Source organism: Ovis aries, chromosome 1 (genome assembly GCF_016772045.2).
Source record: "Ovis aries strain OAR_USU_Benz2616 breed Rambouillet chromosome 1, ARS-UI_Ramb_v3.0, whole genome shotgun sequence".
NCBI lineage: Eukaryota > Metazoa > Chordata > Mammalia > Artiodactyla > Bovidae > Ovis > Ovis aries.
In genome coordinates, this window is record NC_056054.1 from 248,341,847 (window position 1) to 248,363,159 (window position 21,313).

General features: G+C 47.4%; 1 protein-coding gene across 9 annotated transcripts in view; it reads right to left on the minus strand.

Moving 5' to 3' along the window:
* PXYLP1 (2-phosphoxylose phosphatase 1) overlaps positions 1–21,313 on the minus strand; it is a 106,188-nt gene that overhangs the window by 66,249 nt on the left and 18,626 nt on the right. Inside the window, exons 1-2 of one of the 9 annotated variants that reach the window (XM_060395234.1) lie at positions 4,861–20,193; positions 3,736–4,566 (exon numbers count right to left, since the gene is read on the minus strand). The exons of 7 other annotated variants lie outside the window; for them this stretch is intronic. The gene's annotated coding sequence lies outside the window, so the exon portion shown is untranslated. Of the gene's footprint in view, positions 1–3,735; positions 4,567–4,860; positions 20,194–21,313 lie in introns of those variants that run through there. One more of the 9 variants, XM_042236240.1, reaches the window with a different exon arrangement.

Consider the following 21,313-nt stretch of genomic DNA (forward strand, 5'->3'; position numbering starts at 1 on the left):
ACTAACTACAGGGTTTTAATCTATTGCACCTGTCACTTCCAAGGCGGTTCCCTCTGTTTTAGCGTCTTCTGTTTGCTGGTCTCTTCAGTGTCTGATTTCTGCCCTGACACAAGGGGGCGGTAGTGGATACTTTTTAAGGCTCACTTGTTCAGTCATGCTGTGGGGAGGGAGGGACGCTGCAAACAAATAACACTGGCGGGTGCTCGCAGTGTCTCAGCCACACTGGGCATGCCCCCACTCACGGCGCGTGTACCTTCCCTGCCCACACTCTTCAGGCTCTAGGTTGCTCTGCTGGGAACTGTCCGAGGCTGGCCCTGGGCTGCGTGCACCTCCCAGGTCTAAGCCGCTCAGGTTCAGGCACTCAGGTAGTTCTCAGAGACGCAGACTCAGTTGGGCCTGCGTTTTGTGCCCTTCCCAGGTCCGAGCAGCTCAGGTGATCAGGTGTTTGGCGAGCGTGGTCGCTGTGACTCATCACCTCCCCTGTCCCTGCCGCTCAGTTTTCTGGGTGTACAACTGGCACACCTTCTCAGGTGGATGCTGACCGTCCAGAATCCCAAGAAGTCTTAGTTAGCAAAGAAGCCTGCTTGCACTTTGGTAGATAATGCCTCTCTGGGGCTGCAATTGCCCCCTTCCAGCTCTGGCTGCCTGTCACCTGGGGCGGGGCGGGGGCGGGTGGTGGTGGTGGTAGGGAATGGTCTGCAGCTGGCTAGCTCTGTTCAGTCCTTTGTTCTGTGAGCAGGCCTGGTGGTGTCATAGGTTAGGGCTTTTTGCGTTGTAGCTATCCCACAGTCTGGTTTGCTAGCCCAAGTTAGTTCAGATTGCCTCAGATTGCCCTTGGGGTATTCAGGCCTGGTCCTTACTCTAAGCAATGCAGCCTGCGCCTCCCTGCCCAGCCCCGCTTGCTAGTGGCGGATGCTGGCGTCTGCACTGCTTCTCCACTGGGGGAGTTACCGTTGGGCATGTAATCTGTGGGTTTTAATTATTTATTTATTTTTCCTCCCAGTTATGTTGCCCTCTGTGGTTCCAAGGCTCACCACAGACTCAGCAGTGAGAGTGTTTCCTGGTGTTTGGAAACTTCTCTTTTTTTAAGACTCCCTTCCTGGGACGGAGCTCCATCGCTACCTCTTTTATCTCTCTTTTTGTCTTTTATATTTTTCCTACCTCCTTTCAAAGACAATGGGCTGCTTTTCTGGGTGCCTGATGTCCTCTGCCGGCATTCAGAAGTTGTTTTGTGGAATTTACTCAGCGTTTAAATGTTCTTTTGATGAATTTGTGGGGGAGAAAGTGGTCTCCCTGTCCTTCCCCTCCACCATCTTAGTCCCCAATTCTACATAGATTTTTTTTTTAATTTTTATTTTTACTTTATTTTACTTTACAATACTGTATTGGTTTTGCCCTACATTGACATGAATCCTCCATGGGTGTTCATGAGTTCCCAATCCTGAACCCCACTCCCACCAGAGGGAGAGGGTGGGATGATTTGGGAGAATGGCATTGAAACATGTACACTATCATGTAAGAAACGAATTGCCAGTCTAGGTTTGATACAGGATACGTAGACTTTTGACAAAGATTAAGCAAAATATCATGAAACGCCTGAGTCATAGTAGCTCAGTGATGGTTAATTCCTTTATATTCATGGGTCTGCCACCTACATGAAAAACACACCAATAAAATCATGCCTGTTTTTTTTTTTTTTTTTGCTTTGGAGTAAGCATTTTATAGGAATATTTAAAAGTATAGATGGGGGTTAACCCCGAAACTTATTATCAGGCGACATTTTCTGGAGAGTTCTATTTACATCTTTAAATTACTCTGTGATCTGGTATATGCTGCTTGCATTGAACGCTAACTTGAAACTGAGAGAAGGTGAGATCTCACTAGATGCTGAGCCCTTTCCAGTTTTCCAGAGTGAGTCATACTTGTACTTTACTAGTGGTTCTTAAAAAAAGGGTGCTTAATGAGAAACATGAAGGAAGAAGCTACTGATGCAAGCGCTTTTGAGAATGTCAAACAATAGGATAGCCACAGACTAAATAAGCAAATACTTATTCTGTATTCTCACCTTACAGTGGAGTTTCCACGTAGGTCTACTACACAGGGCAAAGAGCTATCCTGTAATATTCAGAGCTTTCACAGTCATCTTCCAAAGTCTGCTGCATTATTAGGCACTACTGTGTGTATTTACAGGACATCACGGTGGTGGGACTGTTTGCTGTGGATCGGGTTCTGTAACACTGCTGTGAACTGTTGGTTATGGAAGACTGGCTTTGCCCACCAACCCAGGGATAACTAACTGCAGACTGCTGTATCACTAGTCTTGTTATGACTGATCGAATCAGGATGGAGAAATTTCCTCCTCTCGAATTTCGGACATCTCTGGTATCTTCTTTTGTAAGAAAAATAAACCATTCTAACAGACTCATTTAAAACTATAATGCAAAATCTTGTCATCCCCAGAAGGACAGTCTTCTAGCATCTTCTCAGAAGGTGGTCATCTGAACGTTCACCCTTTAGTGGTTTCCCATAATGCTCTTCGGATGATGACCAAACCCTGCCCATGGCCTACAGACCCAGCCTCACCTCAAGTCCATGCACGAGAGCCCTCCCAGCCATCCTGGTCATCTCTTAGCCCCACAAAAGAGCTGTGCTCCTTGGGGACTTGGGACTTGTGTCCAAGCCTGTCCTCTGACAACCCAATTAGGAGATGGGGCAGCCAGGCAGATGGGGTACCAGTTCACAAGGGGCACAGCCCCTCACAGGAAAGGGCCTGAGGTGGAGAAAACTGTACATTTCTGGAGCTGCTTGGGCAGAGAAGGGAGGTGGGACTGCAAGGGGCCATTAGGTTTACCTTGCTGGGAAGACTCAGGTGAGGGGGGTAGGGCAAGCAGGTAACTTTGAAGCCAAGGCTGAAATGCTCAGGAGGGCAAAGCATGAAAGCAATGGAAGTTTTAATGCACATCCACAAATTCTCTGTCACATTTCCCACCAGAAGGTGGTCCTAGGTTCTGGGAACAGGCATTGGGACTGCCTTAAGGAGTAGAAAGGCATAGACATGATGCTGTGTGAGCTCCAACACTAGCTCAGAAAGTCTATGCAGATTCCACCTGGCTTGTCTCATTTGCCACATGCTTCAGAGCTCCAAGGCCATAACACAGGAGAAAGCCCACGAGAGGCCATCTGGGGATGCGGATGCCCAACAGTAGACCTGTGAGTGAGGGACCCTTTGAACAATTCCAAATCAGCCATCCCCTGAATGACTATGTGAGAGATCTGAGCCAGAAGCATAAGCTGAGTCTGGTCCACCTCCAGACCATGAGGATGAGAGTAAAAGGATGATTATCTTAAGCATCCAGCTTGAGGATTTGTTTTGCACCAACACTGCATGACACGAAGGCTAGGAACTTGAGTCTTGCTCCCTGATCTTGTATCCCCAGTGGCAGGAACAGTGTCTGGCCCAGAGCAGTATTTGCTGGATGAATGAATGAATGAACAAAGGAGAAGCTCACTCTAACCACCAGCAACCCACGCTTGGTACCTTCTTCTGGCCAGCATGCTGCCTTTCCCACCTTGCTGACTCCCAATCAGCCCTTGGATCCCAGCTCCAGGATCACTTTCTCCTTTCTCAGGGTAACTGCCCATCTCCTGTCTAGATGAGCATCCTGTCTGATACCCCCGAATCACCCTGTGTTTCTCCTTTATGACACTTCCCAGGACTATCATTACATAACCAACCTGCTGAAATTCCTGGCTGGCCCGCTGCCTCCTGTGCTTGACTGTAAGCCTTCTGACAGCAGGGATGGGTTCTGTCTGTTCACAAGTGTGTCTCCAGCGCTGAACAAAACCTGGCACAGAGTCCACTGAAAGCACATCAGAACAGTTCTGGAGATGGACGATATTCAACTTAGCTGTTTTTACTCACAACCCTTGTGATACCAAATGTATGGGGCTTTCTCCCACAGCCACCAGTTTTCCAGATACCAGCTGGGTGTCCCACAATTCAGTTTGCTTCTGACGCTGACCATCCAGAGTCAGCTTCAGACCCCATGGGATTAAGGGCTTGGTCCTCAAGACTACTCCCACATCAGATGCCAGTCATAGGTCTCCGCCCCCAGGCTGCCCACTTCTGCCCTGCTTTGGCTCCAAAGATAGGAGGCTTCTTACAACCCCTCTACTTTGGGTTTGATCATTTGTTATGAGAGCTCATGAATCTGGAGGCAGAATAAGTACTATTATTTACTGTAGATTATCATAAAAGATATTCAGGAACAGCCAAATGGAAGAAACACACTGGGCAGGATATGGGGCAAGAGCACACAGCTTACACCATCTCTCTGGGCTCACCACCCTTCCAGCACTTCTCTGTGTCTGTCAACCTGGAACTTCTCTAAACCTAACTGTTGAAAGTTTTCTGTTGAGGTTTTATGTAGGCAAGAGTGCTTAAATCAATGGCATTGTTGACTGAACTCTACCTCCGGCTCTCTTCTCTCCGCTGCTGCTGCTGCTAAGTCGCTTCAGTCTGACTCTGCGACCCCATAGACAGCAGCCCACCGGGCTCCCCCGTCCCTGGGCTTCTCCAGGCAAGAACACTGGAGTGGGTTGCCATTTCCTTCTCTCCCCTATTGATCATTAAAACCCCTTAATCCTGCCTTGGTCTTTTGGGCACAGGCTCCTATCCTAAAGCTATCCAGACACTGGCCAGTTATATGTCATCTGGCTCAGATGGTAAAGAATCTCCTGCAATTCAGGAGACTCGGGTTCAGTCCCTGGATCAGGAAGATCCCTGGAGAAGGAAATGGCAACCCACTCCAGTATTCATGCCTGGAGAATTCCACTGGACAGAGGAGCCTGGCGGGCTACATGGGGTCACAAAGAGTCAGACATGACTGAGTGGCTAATTCCAGGGGTTTTAAGAGCTGTGTGCCAGAACCTGGGACAAAGACTGAATATTAATTTTTTTTTATGATACCACAACAGCCAACCTCATTATTAGAAGCTTCAAATTCTTAGAATTCTCACTGAGTTAGAACTAGCCGGTTAGCTACTAGCCTATCTTCCACCAGGCCTTCCAAGTCCACTCACACCTTGGTCATCCTCAAACCACACAGACCTTGGGGAACCCAAGAGGTTGAGTGTCTTCTTCAGGTCTATGTAACAGTCAAGGGAAAAGCTGAAACCTGGAGCGAGCTCTCTGCCTTGCCAGTTCAGTGCATTCCCATTACACCACACTGCCTCCTGGATGTTTTCATGGATGTTAAATGCTGTGGCGGCATCGTAACCCTCCAACTAAAGAACAACAAACAAATCTGAGTGCTTTTCATGATGGAACATATGAAATGGGTGAAGCTTCTTAACACTTAACACATGGTGTCCAAGACCTATACAGAACAAGAGCTCATGTGATCCTTTAGGCACCTCCCTGCCAAATATCTATGGGGTGAGACCCTAAGCAAACATTTAATTCAGATTTTAATTTGGCCCCTATTTCCTAGACAGACCCTGGGTCAATTTCCTGCTAAGGGATTTTTTTCTCTTCCTTGTCATTCCTAGGGTCTTTGGAGATTAGGGACAGAAATAAACTCCAGGTGATCTGCAATAGTTCAGTAAGACACCACCCCTGAACAACTGAGCTTTTGACAATACAATGACTGGGAAAACAAAATGTGAAAATTTTAATGGGATGTGATGTGAAAAAGAAAAAAACATACAGAAGCATGTACTGCATGGCTAAATTTTTTATAGGTATATATGTATATGCTTAGAAAACTAAGATGGAAAGAAATATAAACTTTAAAATGACATGGTACTTCTCATCCTTCAGATAGGCAAAAAAATAAAAGACTGTTCATTTCTGGTGCACACTAGTCTCAAAAGGGATGAATGCATTCACACACTGTTAGTGAGAGGGTTAACTGGAATGGAATTTGTAGAGAACCAGTGGTCTTATTAAAACAATAAACACACATACCCTTTGCCCTAAGAATTCATATTCTGGGTATCTAGTTCCCAAGACAGCTCACTCATGTGTACAAGGCAGCAATAAGAATAACTATAAAAATTTGAAAACTGAAATGTTCTCATGTATAGAAATGGCTGGAAAATTACAGTTTGTCCATACAATGGAATATGATTCAGCCTTAAAAGGAAGAGGTGGATTTAGCTGCGGGCATGGACAAACCTCTGGAGACACTGCCCAGTGAAAGACAGACGAGAGTGCTGGCATAGCAGATTTAGGAAAATTTCATGTAGGTAAAATGTACATCTGCGTATCTCAATGGACCTGTGGAAATTTTAAGACAACATGCAAACTTACTGAAAAAGGTCTGGAAGGAGACAACCCTCTAAATTAAGAGGGGTGGACTTTTAACCTTGATGGTAAACTTTTCAATATCTACTCACATATTTAGTGCACTCTTTGTACATTGTGTTATATACAGATTTTAAAAGATTTAGTTATGGTAGAAGAAAATGTTAATACTGCTAAATCAAAAAAAAAAAAAGGCAAGCCCTAATACAGCCCGTATCGTGTGAACTCAATTATGTTATAGATACATTACCAAACTGGATTGAGTGGTTTTAAACAGGAGTGGGAGTGGGGCTTTTTATTGTTCACTCTTCAGAACTTTGAACCTATTACTTTTTAAAAAAAAAAATACAAGGAACAATTTTTTTAAAAAACCGGAAAGAGAAAAAATGTCCTTAATGTTACGGGTGCTTATAGCTGGGATTACAGGTAATCTTCATTTTCTTTAAAACAAATCACAAGACAGAAGACTGACAGGAAACTCTCTAAGCAGGTGGTGGCATCTTAGAAGATTTTCTTTCTCATTGGTAATTTTCTGCATTTTCCAAATTTTCTTAAGTAGACATGTTTTACTGCTACAATCAGAAAAAAAAAAGAAAGCTGTAAAGTTTATTTATTAGTGTGGTTAAGCAAGAAGTCACAAGGTGGGTACAGGATAAATTATAAAGAGATTAGTGGTTTTGAAACAGTACCCCTTTCAAAACTCAATGCAACATGGAACTTGATGTGTAAGAGAGATAAAGGCAGAGTTTGCTAGGAGGGGCTTCATGCACAATTCGGCAGAAGCCCCATCACTGCAGAAATCAGGGTTCTAGGAACGCCATCGGGAAATGCACTGTACAGAATGGGGCTTCAGGGGTCGGGGTGGAGATGGCGGTGGCTGGGGCGGGGATGGTGGTGGCTTGTGCTGGAATGGTCAGAGAGGGCTTCAGGGACTCAGCAGAATCTGTGTTAAAACTGAAAGGGCAGGAAGGACATCTGCGGGCACGCCTGATGTGAGCAGGCATTTGGAAGTAGATAAGTGATGTGGGTAGTGGTGCAGAAGCGGGGGCACAGCCAAATCCTCTGAACTGTTGACTGCTGGCAGGCTTTACACATTGACTCATCAGTGAACAGGTGGAGGATGATTGGGACCAGACTAGGTTTCTGTGGGAGCAGGGAGCCACAGCAGGTTCCGGAAGGCATGCATGACAGGATGAAGGCGGTATTAAAGAAACATCACTGTCTACGGATGGATACACCCCTGCATATTCAGTCTACCCTTGAGTTGTAGCAAGACAGACAACCTTCTGGGCCTTGAGTTCACTGTTACTCAACTCAAGCTTTTGTTACAGTTGTGCTGCATTTGATCAGTGCTATCTCATAAGTAACCCATATTCCAAGGGCAGTGGGGCTGGGAACCCCAAGCCACAGTTCGAGATACCTCCCTGGGATTGAGATCCAGGCTGTGGCACTTCAGGCAAGCTCCTTTGCCTCTCTGAGCTGCAGTTTCCTTACCTAAAGGGTGATTCAAATATTCACTTAACAAATATTTACTGAGCATCTGCTATATGCCAAGTATAGTCATAGAAATGGGATCAGTAGCGATCAAATAAGCCTAAAATTCCTACCCACATGGAGCTTAGATTCCAGTGGAAAGTGAAACTACCCATTCCTGGGTTTGTGGAAAGGACTGGATGAGATGTTTCTGGGATGCACTTAGGGTAGTAGTGATTCTACACCTAATTCCCATGTGTAGGGGGTTTTCTTCCCACAGCACAAAGCAATTTTCTGTCTGACACCAGCTGGGTGTTCACCCCACCCCGCAAGGTGCACCCTGAGGAGACTCAGGATGAGAAAGCACAGGATACCGGCTGAGGTGCATATCAGAGGAATGATTTCAATGAGCCCTGGCTTTTACAGATTCCCATACCCAGAAGAGGGTTAAATTCTTTAAATTAAGATATCTGGTTTTCTTTAACGGTGATCTTTTGATGTTCCAACTACCTGATCTTTGTAGCAAAAACTCCTATATGCCCTGACCCCTCCCTGACCTCTTGGGAGCAGTCTCTCGCAACTATCTGAGATGCTGGATCCCTGGCTTAAGTCCCCAGTTTTGTCCACCTCATAAAACATAATTCTCAACTTTTAAGTTGTGCACTTTCTTCCACTGACAAATTCAACTCTCACACCACCTACCTGGAAACAGCCTCAGCTCTCACAAGTTAAGGGCTTAATCCCACAAGGCTGTCCCTCACTACTTCAGATGCCAACCGTAGATCCAGGCTGTCACCTGTGCTTCTAACTGGCTATGGACTGAAATTCCAATGAGCTCCCTCTCTTTGGGTTCAACTGATTTGCAGAGTGGCTCACAGAATTCAGAGAAAACAATTTACTTACTAGACTACCTGTGTATTACAAAGGATATGACTCAGGAACGGCCAGATGGAAGAGATGCACGTGGCAAGGCATGTGGAAAAGGTCTTGCAGTGTTCACGGTCTCCCAGAGTACCGCTCTTCCTACATCTCCACGTGTTCACCAACCTGGAAGTTCTACAAACTGCATGCTTTGGATTTTTACAGAGGCATCACTGAGGCAGGAGATAGCTGGGCCCCAGGCTGAGCAGCTAGACTCTGTCTCCTGAGGACAAATACTTCAAGATAAAGAGCAGAGAGGAGCTGAGTCCTGCTTGGGTAAAAGAGATATGGAGGCCACATATTTCTCATTTCTGGGATCAAGGAGACCTCCCAAACTATACATGCAGAGAAAGGTTCCTTGGGCATTAGAGAAGGGAGAGGATACCAGTCAATAATATGTCCTGCCAGCCTTCCAGAAACTCTCATGCTGAAATCCATCTTGGTTAAAAGATGTATGTGCACATCGGGGAGGGTCCTGGGTCACATAGCTATACAGAATGAGCAAGATGATTGGCCAGAGAAAACCTGGGAAAATATCCCTATATTAGCAATTTAAGTCAAAAGTGCAACTATCCCTCTGAGCCTGCCTGTGTGTCCTTTTCACATGACTCTGCTTCTAAGAAACACTTTACCCACTTTACTATTTCCATCTCTTTACTGATTTTTTTTTTTTCAAATTAAGACAAGAACCAAGCGACTTCCCTTGTGGTCCAGTGGCTAAGACACCATGCTTCAAATGCAGGGGGCCCAGGTTCGATCCCTGGTCAGAGAACTAGATTCCACATGCCACAACTAAGAGTTCATGTGCTATAACTAAAGATCCTGAAAGCCACAACAAAGACTAAAGATGCCAGTGCAGCCAAATAAATAAAAGAAAAAAAGAAGACAAAGTTCAAAAAGTTTTAGAAAGAGAAAAACTGAGATTATCATTACCTAGGCATAACTGACTAAACCACTGACTGACTAATGGTAACTGAGTCAACCTCCATCCCCCACTCTTCCCCAGAAATCAGAGGTGGTACTACTGAAAGTTCTAACCCTCTAATCACAAGGTTGGTTCTCCAGGCAACCAGCCCCCAACCTTAGGTTTCCTGGAGGCTTAACTCATTCACATAGTGAAAGACACCTTTCCAGTCTCCTCTAGGAAATGTCAAGGGTTTGAGAAACTCTGTGTCAAAAACAGTGACAAAGAACAAATAGACATTTCTTATTACAAATCAGAACATCCGAAGTTGTAATGATGCTCCTTCTCTTCATTTTATCATTATGCATGTTCCCTATAGCATTTGGCACCAAAAAGGTACCCCAGAAACACCACAAGACTGATCTACAGATTGAGATCCTTCTACCTGGAAACAAAGTGTCCTACATTTAGCTCTGGGCTTAGACTAGCATGGAAGTTCCTCTCTCTGCACCCTGCCCCCCAGCAATGCCAATTCCACCTTAACAAACAGGGCTGGAAAGGGAGAATGAAAGAAACTACCCTTGGGGCCATTCATCACAGAGAAGGCTCTTCTAAACCCTAGCTCAGCCCTCATTTCCATGAGGAGATGAACAAAACTTTATAGGCTGGTGACAGCTGGTCCGTTCTCAGGTAGCGCTAACCATGGTCCTCACCTAGACATGAACCCTGAATGGACCGCCCCATGGAGATGACTCAGCCCCTCCAATCAGGCCAGCCCAGGGCAAGGCCAATCCTCACTTAATGGATTTCAGCATCAAATGCTCATTTCAATGTGCTCACAGGGTGAGGAACAGGCACAACCAGGACTATTTATCCTGAGCCAAGTGGCCAGAAGTTTTGGTATGAGTTCAAAGGAGAAAAAAAAAATGTAAGCAAACTTTAGAACCTTATCTTTGGGGCTCCAAGAACGTGCTCCACCAAAAGCTTAGCTGGCACATATCTTGATACAGAATGACAGTTTCCAGCTTTTCTCACCAACTACATGCTGGTGTTCTGGTGCCAGCCTCTATTTTTATAGTCTGAATAATGCTAGGGTTATTTAGGCAAAGGAGCAGACGAGAGCTGGAGACAGAGGGACAGGGCACAAGAGGTGACAGCGGGAGCATTGGGGCCCACACCCTACTCAGCCTCCAACAGCAAACCCTGGAGAGTTGAGTCTGGGACAGCAGCCAAGCCCGCCCTCCTCTTAGAGCCCAGACCTCGAGCCCTCTTGGGCTGAGACTCCATCTGCCTTGTTCGCTGCTCTAACCCCAGGGCCGGGAGCACAGCAGTGCTTAATGAATGAATGACCACACTGCCCCACCCCAACTTCAGCACACTGGACTCCTTGCTGTTGCCCCAAAACCTAAGTTCCCCTTCTGCCAATTTGCCATTTCACTCTCCTGGCCCAGATGCCTTCTTGATCTTGTTTAATTTTCACTCATCCATGATCTCAGCCCCAATCCTACCTCCCCTGGAAGCCTTCCCTAACCCCAAGGCTGGGTGAGGTCCCCCTCACACTGGGCAACCTCAGCCCTCCCACAACACTTCTCAATGTCACAGGCTTGTGTCGGCTTCCTTGCCTACCTCCCCAAAGGCTGGGTAGATGCAAAGCTAAGGAAGCAGCAGGTATTCAACAGGTGTCTGTGGAAAGAAGGAAGGGAGGGAGGGAAGAAAGATACCAAGGATGCTGTGGATGGAGAAGCACTGAAACCTACAACAGACTGAATAAGAACAACACCAAAAGCCAGCAGATCAATGAACCATTCACCAACAAGTTTACTGGAAAAAAAAAAAAAAAAAAACAAATTGCAGGAAGTGATGGAAAATACTTTTCAGTTGGTTCAAAAGGGAAGCAGAGGCCACTCTGCTGTGGCCTCTCCTCCTTTCTGGAGGTGGGGGCTGGAGGGGAAGAGACACGTTGGGAGACTGGGTGAGCGGGGCCACTTGAAAGGGCACAAGCAGCTCTCATGGGCTCAAAGTTCTTAAAGGTTCCTCTGGTATCAAGGAAGTTGAAGGCCATTCTTTCTGGAGTAACCTCCCACTGCTGAAGGGAACCAGCTAGGACTTACTCCCTCAAAGCTGTTAAGAACATGGCCTGAGTCAAGAGTGATAATGAGGAACTTCCATTATTCTGTTGGCCCAGTTCCCAAAGGTAGGAACAGAAGCTGGGATTTAAGGCAGATAATCTGGGAAGAAAGACCATTTCTGGCTGGAGCTTTCTTAGCACAGTATTTCTTTCCAAGACAGACACCTCCAGTTGCCCCTCAATATTCATTTATTCCTTACTAACAGAATCCTGATTTGGTGGGGGGGTGGGTGTTGTGGGCTTCCCTGGCAGCTCAGTTGGTAAAGAATCCACCTGCAATGCAGGAGACCCCGGTTCGATTCCCAGGTCAGGAAGATCTGCTGGAGAAGGGAAAGGCTACCCACTCCAGTATTCTGGCCTGGAGAATTCCATGGACTATATACAGTCCACGGGGTCACAAAGAGTCGGACACGACTGAGCGACTTTCACTTTCACTTTGGGGGTGGTGGTGAGGAAGTGTCACAGGCATTGTCAGCTCACCATAAAATCCTTCTCCTCTTTCTCTTAGGCACTAAGCTGGACCACATTTCCCAGCCTCCCTCACGGGAGGTATGGTCATGTGACTGACCCCTGGCCAATGTCAGTGGCAGCAATTCTCTATCAAGTCTGGCCCATAAAATCTTTCCATCCTCCATCTTTCATGTTCCTTCCTCTTTCGCTGATTGATGCAAACAAGCGTGACAGCCTTAGGAGCTTGGATCCCTGAACCACCTTTTGGGAAAGAGCTCCTACCTCCCTTATCAGGAACAGCCATTTTGGACTCTGTGTGAGCAAACAGTTAATGTCCATCATATTTGAGTCATTAAATGTACAGCAGACCCTTGAACGTGGCTCCACTTACAGACAAATCTTTTTCAATAGTAAATACACTACTACACAATCTGAGGTTGGTTGAACCCACAGATGTGGAACTGTGGATATGGAGGGCCAACTACAGTTACGTGCAGATTTTTTACTTGGGGGTGGGGGAAGGTCAGTGCCCCAAACCTCTGTGTTGCTGAAGGGTCAACTGCATTTGGTTTGTTTGTTTCAGCGGTGAGCCTATCTAGCTCCTCTAAGCAGCAGTGTGCCCTACTAAATACTCATATGACCCTTTTAACTGGGAATGGCCACGTGACACAGTTTTGGCCCTGACACGTTAGAGGAGGGCTGCTGGATGTTGTGGGGGAAATGTCTGATAAAAGGTATCAAGGTGGCTGGCATTTCCTTCCTGCAGCACCCATTCTGCCATCATGCAGAAAAGGCCAGGAAAAAGAACAGTATGTCAGTTCAGACAGATATCAGCTGTTGAAACCAAAGCCAGCAACCCCCTACCTTCAAACATCTTGTTACACAAGAAAAACAAACCATTCTTTATTTAAGCCACGAAGGTAGGTTACTCTGTAGCCAAACACAAGGCTGCTTTACAACCACTCATTCATTCATCCATTCATTTATTCACCCAACCTTTATTGAGGCTTATTTCATGCCAGTTCTTGAGCTAAGGGAAGAAGATACAGAGATGAGCTGGGTGTAGCCCCTGCTCTCCTGAAGCACCCAGTCAAGCTGTGGAGACAGGCCCACGGGCAGACAATCAGAATGCAGTGGGAAGGGATGCTGTGGTGGCACAAGATGATCTGGGGGCAGTGAGCAGTGGTGGTGGGTGAGCACGGAGGCAAGGAGTTCCCAGCTCCCTTTCTGGCACTGGACTCAGAGCAAACACCCCCTCAAGCTAAAAAGCAAACAACAAGAATGTGCTGCGCTCCGCCGAGCCAATTGCAATTACTTACAATGGTGTTGAGTCCCTAAACACCATCAATTAATGCAGCTGTTTCAAGATAATCAGCAGTCATTAGAGCAAGATGCTCAAGAGGAGAATATAAAAACTCACACGCTGCTGACTTAGACCTGCTGGAAAGTCTGTGAACCGAGAATGAGACAGGCTGCCTTAGACCCTTAGACCCTCCTGCCTGCTGACATTAGAATCTCTCTTTCTCAAAGATACAGTCATTTTTCACCTTGAAGACAGAGCCCAGGTCACGTCTATGCCATGACCTTCAACCATTAAGAACTGCAGTGGAGACAAATTGGCAACAAAAATCAACCCCATCTGGGAAATCAAAACCAGAGAAGTCAGAGCAGTCGGGGAACCAACTGGAAAGTAAAGGTTCTCCTCCTTTTAACTCAATGCTGCCTACACGCAAATAATTTTTCTTTTTTAGTGGATGGTATTATTGGCCATTTCTTTACTTTCCAAGTATAAGGAAAGTATTTTAACAAAAAAAAGACAAAGCCTCATTAACCTCAGAATCCAGAAGTTTAAAAATAAATAAACTAGGACTTCCCTGCTGGTACAGTGGATAAGAATCCACCTGCCAGTGCAGGGGACATGAGTTCGATCCCTGGTGTGAGAAGATCCCACAGGCCATGGAGCAATTAAGCCCGGGCATCACAACTACGGAGCCAGGGTGCTGCAGCGACTGAAGCCCATGAGCCTGGAGCCTGTGCCTTGCAACAGGTGAAGGCACTACAGTGAGAAGCCTGCGCACCGCAATGAAGACCCAACAACAGTGCTGCAATGCTGCAATGAAGACCCAACACAACCAAAAAAAAATTTTTTTTAATGAATAAAATAATCAGGTTCCTCATTAAGAGGATTGATTATCCGCTTTCCAGTCTGACTGCCGACTTATGAGTACAAAGAACTCCAGTGGAGACCAGAGGGTATGCTAATCACACAGAGCAGAGAGGCACTCGGGTTCTGAGGCTGCAATCACAGGCTCCTCTAGTCCTCCCCACAGCGCTGGAGGCCATCACTAGCGGGGCAGGCTGCCACACTAGAACTCCTCTGTAGAACACACGGAGCAGCTGAGGGTGAGGTCTGAGGAGGAGGCACCTCCCCTTCCGGGACCAAGTATTAAACTCAGGCCTGTTAACACTTTCCCAGAGGCTTTCACATCCAGAAGGTTCCAGCTATGGCAGACACAGGACACATGACAATGTCAAAAGCACAGGCCCAAAATGGTATCACTTGTGCTAAAGCCCACGATCCCAAACCTAGATTTAATATTTGACCTAACTGCGATTTCAGCCTCCCCCAGGTATGCCATCCTAATGGGCCAGCTTGGAGTTTTCTGGCCAGCACGAATGAGGCGATCTGTCACATGAGTCCTCTCTATCACCCAGAGAAAGCAGAGATAAACTATAAGATAGACCCTTGCCCCTTACCCAGAAGAACGCAACTTGGCCTGAAACAACCCTGGATTTTCTTTTGTTAATAGCCTCCTTGCCACTCCCTCGCCCTACTTATAAAAACCATCTCTTTGCATAGCCCCTCAGAGCGCCCTTCTGTTTACCAGATGGGGTGCTGCCCATTCAGGACTCTTGAGTAAAGCCAATTAGATTTTCACATCTACTTGGTTGAATTTTGTTGTTCCCTAGTAGTCTGGCCTTCTGCCTCAGGCTAGTCCCTGACCTGCTCTCAGGAGCAACTGTGCCATTTGTCACTCGGAGAGCTGGGTCTGGTGGGATCATGGGCTTCCACGGTGATGGACAGCCAGCCCAGAACAGCGGCGAGGGCAGCCGGTGCCATCATCCAAGACCAGGAGTATGCTGGCAAACCAGGTGAGTAAACACTGAGCTCACAGTCTCTTATCATGCTTCCCGCTAACAACCTGAGGCCAAGAGTGATAGTTAAAACATGAACAACCAGCATGTGTCAGACATGGACGGGTGAAATGAGTGCCTATGTTTAGCAGCGGGCAAGGCCACGTCACCAGAGTATACCAGCTGAAGTACACCACTGTGCCCCACCCCTCCTGCCTCGGTCAACCCTTCACAGGCTATACTCTGGCCTCTCGAGGCCATAAAAAGTGGCCTGGAGTCAGGTGAGTGCCTGGGAAATGCCTCTGCTATTATTCCTGTCCTTCACTGTGAACTTGAGTATGATGTCCTCCATTCTATGGGCAGGAGGCTATGTGTATCTTATCATCCTATATCCATCATCTCAGTGCAGTCAGCTGGTACAAAAAATGTTTTGCAACCCACTCCAATATTCTTGCCTAGGAAATCCCAGGGACAGAGGAGCCTGGTGGGCTACAGTCCATGGGGGTCACAAAGAATCGGACATGACTAAAGTGACTAAACAGCAAGAGCATTAGGAATGAATGGTTAAAAAAATAAAGACCAAAAAGAAACCACAGCTAATATTTAAGCATGTACTATGCATTCTAAGTCCTTGTCATGTACTGTCTCATCTCAGCTTCACAGTAATACCATGAAGCGGGTATTATTATCATCACCTTGGTTTTACAAAAGAGAAAACGGAGGCATAGAGAGGCTGGGTAACTTGTCCAAGGGTACAAGCCTAATGACAGATCCAGTCCGGCTTCAGGGTCTACACTCTGACCCACTGCACTGTGCCGAGTGCACACCCATAGGAATGTTACCATCAGGAAGTCATCAGAGAACCTCTGACACCCACACGCCCTGAAAAATCCTTCCAGATGGTTTCTGATGATGCTGAGCATATACTGTTGTTGTTTGACTTACAGAACATTGTAGAGAAAAGTAGTACTTTTACCGCTAAGCAGGAGACCACCTGTAATTTTTACATAACTAAGTAACCACATTGAGTTATCCAGCCACTGTAGCAGGAAGATCTGGGTACATAGTATTTCTCTACTCAAGAGATCTGAATTCTAGGGGGGAAGCCTTTTAAACACCCTGTGGTCCAATGTCCCCATCCCTAAGAAGATCCCAGACCTGCCAGAAGGATTGAACAAGATCATGGACACAGCTCCCTGTTTAAATGGTAAGCTACTACATAAGCAAAACATATGATCATAATGATTAATATATTTCAGTAAAGGGACAGATAAAAATTTCTATACCTATCAATATATACTTGTCTAAATTCTACGTTGTGTATACTTCTACAGAAGGTCCTATTTATATCTCTTCACATTTCAGTAACAATGTTTAAAGCTTAATTTACTTCTGTAAGCCTGGGTCCTTCCATTATTACTTCTGAGCTTCCAGACATTTCTACTATATCTTTAATAATTTTACCTTAATCTTTCATCTTAGAAGCATAAAAAGTTAATGAGGCAGTAAATATCTTACTCTAACTTCAGATTCTTCTATATTAGCAGCTGACACAATTAGCAAGCAAGAGCTTCATTTTACTTTATAATTAAAAAGCTCAAAATGATACTGCTCTGTCTCTGAAGGCCTGGAGTTTGGTGTCGGATCCAAGAATGAGGTGGATCTAGGAAAGTAAGCTGTGGTTTCTGTCAGTTGGAAAGACACATGTCTCCATGTAATTGAGGGGTAGGACAAATAGTATTCAAACTATTTGTAAACTGGGTGTAAATGATGATGCTAACCACAGACAGGAGTGGAAAGGAGAGGAGGGGGAGGAAGTATCAGAACCAGGAGCAATGATTTTCATCTTAATCTGTTCTTTCAAGCTATGGTTTCTATGCTATTGATTGTGGCTCTCTCTGGAAGTTGGTTATACACAGAAGCAGAGAGAGTGGTAAGCAGATGACAAAAGGATGCCTCATAATACAAAAACATGAATGCATAAGTTGGGGGAGTGACTATGCAAACACAGAATTTTCAAGTTCCTAAGTTGCTACCACTAGATATTTGAGTTGCCCAAGCTCTCCTCCATCCTCCTACCAGCACAGAGGTGGCTCGATCAATGTGTGTAGCGAAGGAAGATGGGGCTGGGGGAGGTGGTGGCGGGGGTTGGGGAATAGGGACCGGGGTGCAGGGAGGAGCCCTAGATACTCCTGATGGAGCACTGCTTGCAGCCAGAAGGCAGCCTAGAGGACATGGGTGACGCTGCCTCCAGCTGCAAGAACTACGTCACAAGGCTCCTCCGAGTTCTTTCATCATTAACACCCGCTGTGTTCCTGAGATGGCTCCTCTCTTCATTACTGATAGCCCTGCTTCTTTCCCAGAGCCAGTGGCTTCCCTTACAAAGGCCCAAGAAGATTCAGAGCAGCCTCCTGGTTCTAGAGATGGAGGCTACTTACTATGCTGGAGGCTGCGGCTCAGTGAGGCTACCCTGGCCCTCCTGACTTTTGCACTCAGACGGCAGCCTTGCAGGATCTCCAGGTTGAGGGGCCTTGGCAGGTCCTATTCCACTTGTGAGGCTGCCCAGGAGGCTCAGGAATAATCCCAGGGAGGCTGCCACAGTCCTACCAGAAGGCAGCTGTTGCCTCTTTTCCAGCTGCTAAGCACAGGTACATGCGAGTGTGCTCAATTGCTTCAGTCTTGTCTGACTCTTTGAAACCCTGTGGACTGTAGCCCACAAGGCTCCTCTGTCCATGGGAGTCTCAAGCTAGAATACTGGAAAGGCTTGCCATTTCCTCCTCCAGGGGATCTTCCCTACCCAGGGATCGAACCCATGTCCCCAGCGCCACCTGCACTGCAGGCAGATTCTTTACTGCTGAGCCACCAGGGAAGCCCCAAGCACAGGTTCAGACCATCCCAGCCGGCTCTCTTTTGGCCACGCCCCTCAGCATCCCAGGTGTGAGCTGGCTCCCCCAGGCTGAACCCCAGAGCAATGTCGCTGTCGCTCAAGCTACCTTTTCCAAAGGGGCACACCCCTCATTCACAACTTCAGATGGATCCGTGCTCTCCCACCTCCCTGGGTCCAGCTCTCACCTGGCTTTCATGGCCTCCTAGGAAGCAGAACAGTGGGCCTGGCACACCTTATTTCTGGTAACTGTAAGGCCATTTTCCCTATCTCAGCGAATTTGCTCCTGATGGTAACTCCTCCCTCAGAATGTGGGCCCACGGACACCTTATCCACCAACCAAGAACCTCGTTCCAGGGCTGAAGTCTACCCCTGGGAGTTTTCAGAACCTTGGCTATTCTGTCATCCCTTTTCCTACTTCCTCCAGATAGCAAGCTTACTTTCTTCCTCTCTCCCTCCCTCCCCTTCTCTCTCTCACTTACAGACCTCAGGCATTAATTAAGCCTCTTCTAGAAAACAGCTGCAGGAATCCTGGGTATGAGCCAGACCTGGAGGCAGAGACAGTCCCGGTGAGGAAGATAAGCCCACAACAGTTTTGAACCTACAAGTAGTGCAGGTTTTCTCTTCCAAATGACATTCCAAATTCCAATCCTTTCCAGATTCCTGAAAAAAGGGGACACAGGCTGCTCCCACCCCTGCTGCCTCTGGCCGTTCTCTCCAGGGCTGGCCTTTGATAAAAGGCGGCAGAGCTGGACTTTGATCCACCTGCCAGTGGGTCATAGCCACCCACCACAGTCAGAAACACCTTCCCCAAACCAGCCTCTCTCTCCTCAACAGATCAGCAAATCAGATTGCCAGAAAAGTGTAAGAAGGGGTGTTCTTAGCTCTCCCCAGGGAGATGAAGCTCTCTCCTTCACCTCCACTGGAGTGAAGATGGTGTGATCTGAAGCAGTCAGCAGGACTCCCCACAAGTGGCTTCCCCTTCATTATGCACAGGGATGAGGGACCCTGAATGGGGCTGCGGCCACAGCTCAAGGCCCTAGAGGTCAAGCTGTGGAGCACTCACCCCTCACTAGGGAGCCTTAGCTCCCCACGGCGGCCATCACCTTCTCACTCCAATCATGGCGTGAAGACAACTTCTTTTCTTCCTGGAAACTTTGGAGTCCCCCCTGAGTTAGAGACCCAGTTGTCAAAGTTGGACCCATAAATTATGCTCTCTGCCCTCAATACACACAGAAATGAATGTCTCCACTCAGATATTTCTTTAAAATTTGATAAAGGATAACATTTTGGAAACAGCGAAGCACAATGGAAAAACATGGGCTATGGACACTGATAGCCTGGATTCAGGAGGGACACCCACTTATTTACTGAACAAACACTGAGTACCTGTCATTTAGAGAGTGGAAGCCTGGGCGCTGGGGGCTCAACGATGGTTCCACCTTCCTGGGTGGTGGGGTATCTGATATTCAATAACTCATCACACAGCAGCCTGCGGAGGGCTGAAGAAACACCCACAGGAATTTGGGGGCACTCAGAGGGAGCCAGCCCCAGTGTGACCGGGGGCCAATTACTTACTAATTCACTATTCAATGGTGAAAACGACTGAGCTAAATACTCTTCAAACCAATCACTGAAAAGAAAGAGTTGCAGATACCTCGGTTCTACAAATGCTCTGCTGCGAAGGCAATGGCACTCCACTCCAGTACTCTTGCCTGGAAAATCCCATGCATGGAGGAGCCTGGTAGGCTGCAGTCCACGGGGTTGCTAAGAGTCAGATATGACTGAGCAACTTCACTTTCACGTTTCACTTTCATGCATTGGAGAAGGAAATGGCAACCCACTCCAGTGTTCTTGCTTGGAGAATCCCAAGGATGACGAAGCCAGTTGGGCTGCCATCTATGGGGTCGCACAGAGTCGGACACGACTAAAGCAACTTAGCAGTAGCAAAGGCCCAGTGGCCCACCTAGTCCCTGGTGCACAAAAGTAGCCTCCCAGGTATCAGTGATGGGGGGCTGGCCAGGAGCTAACCTATAAAATAGACATGCCTCCTACATATCCTTTCTAAAACATATAGTCGTTGTTTTGTCCTGTCCTACTCTTTTGCGACCCCATGGATTGTAGCCCGCCAAGCTCCTCTGTCCATGGGATTTCCCAGGCAAGAATACCGGAGTGGGTTGCCATTTCCCTCTCCAGACAGGTATTGAACTCCTGTCTCCTGCATTGGCAGGCAGGTTCTCTACCACTGAGCCACCAGAGAAGCCCTCTAAAGTAGGCAATTCATTCAATCCAAAAGTTAATGAAAGCCAGGAGAATGGATGGGGTGGGTTCATGCACTGGTTTTCTGACTGTCACCCTGCATTTCCACCTCTCTCCAGGAAACTCGAGGTTTTTCAAACCACCTGTTTTTTTAAACCCTCTTCCCAGAGATGTGCTAACAGCGACCCAACACCTCCGAGGAGGAATTGTTGCCGAGCCGGGTCCGCAGTCACCCCACGTTTGTGAGGCCGAGCACTGCGTGTTCCACACTCGGGTTCATCCGCGGGCCTTCCGCAAATAACAACAAATGTCCCCAACTTGTGGAGCCTTCTTGAGGCTCCCTTAGTCGCCCACCCCACGCTTCCCCTTTCGCACGCGATCTGATCCCACAACTCTCGTGATTTTACTTTTCGAATGCGTACAAAGCACCCTGTCTTCCCACGAAGGCACTAGCCACCCGGGCAGGGATGTCCTCCCCACCCCCCACCAAAACGCCCCGCCGAAGAGGGTAAAATATGGCTCCAACGCCTCCTGCACCGCTAAACCTTCAACCACCCACCCACAGGTAGGATTCGAAAGACCGCTGCAGCCGCCAAGAACGCGGCCAGCTAGAAGCACATCCAGTTTCGCGTGTATGACAAAGCCGGCTGCTTTAAAAGGCTGCGACCTGGACAAGTTCCCGAGCAAGAGCAACTGCGGGGGGTGGAAACCCCGCAGTCCTGATTTGAGCATCCCGGAACGTTCACCCGCGCGCGGAGCTACCCCTCCGCGGGGCCCCGGGACTCCCGGGGGCGCCTCGCGCAGGTAGCGGCCGGAGTAGCCGGCCCCACCGCCGAGGAAGGCCGCCGAGAA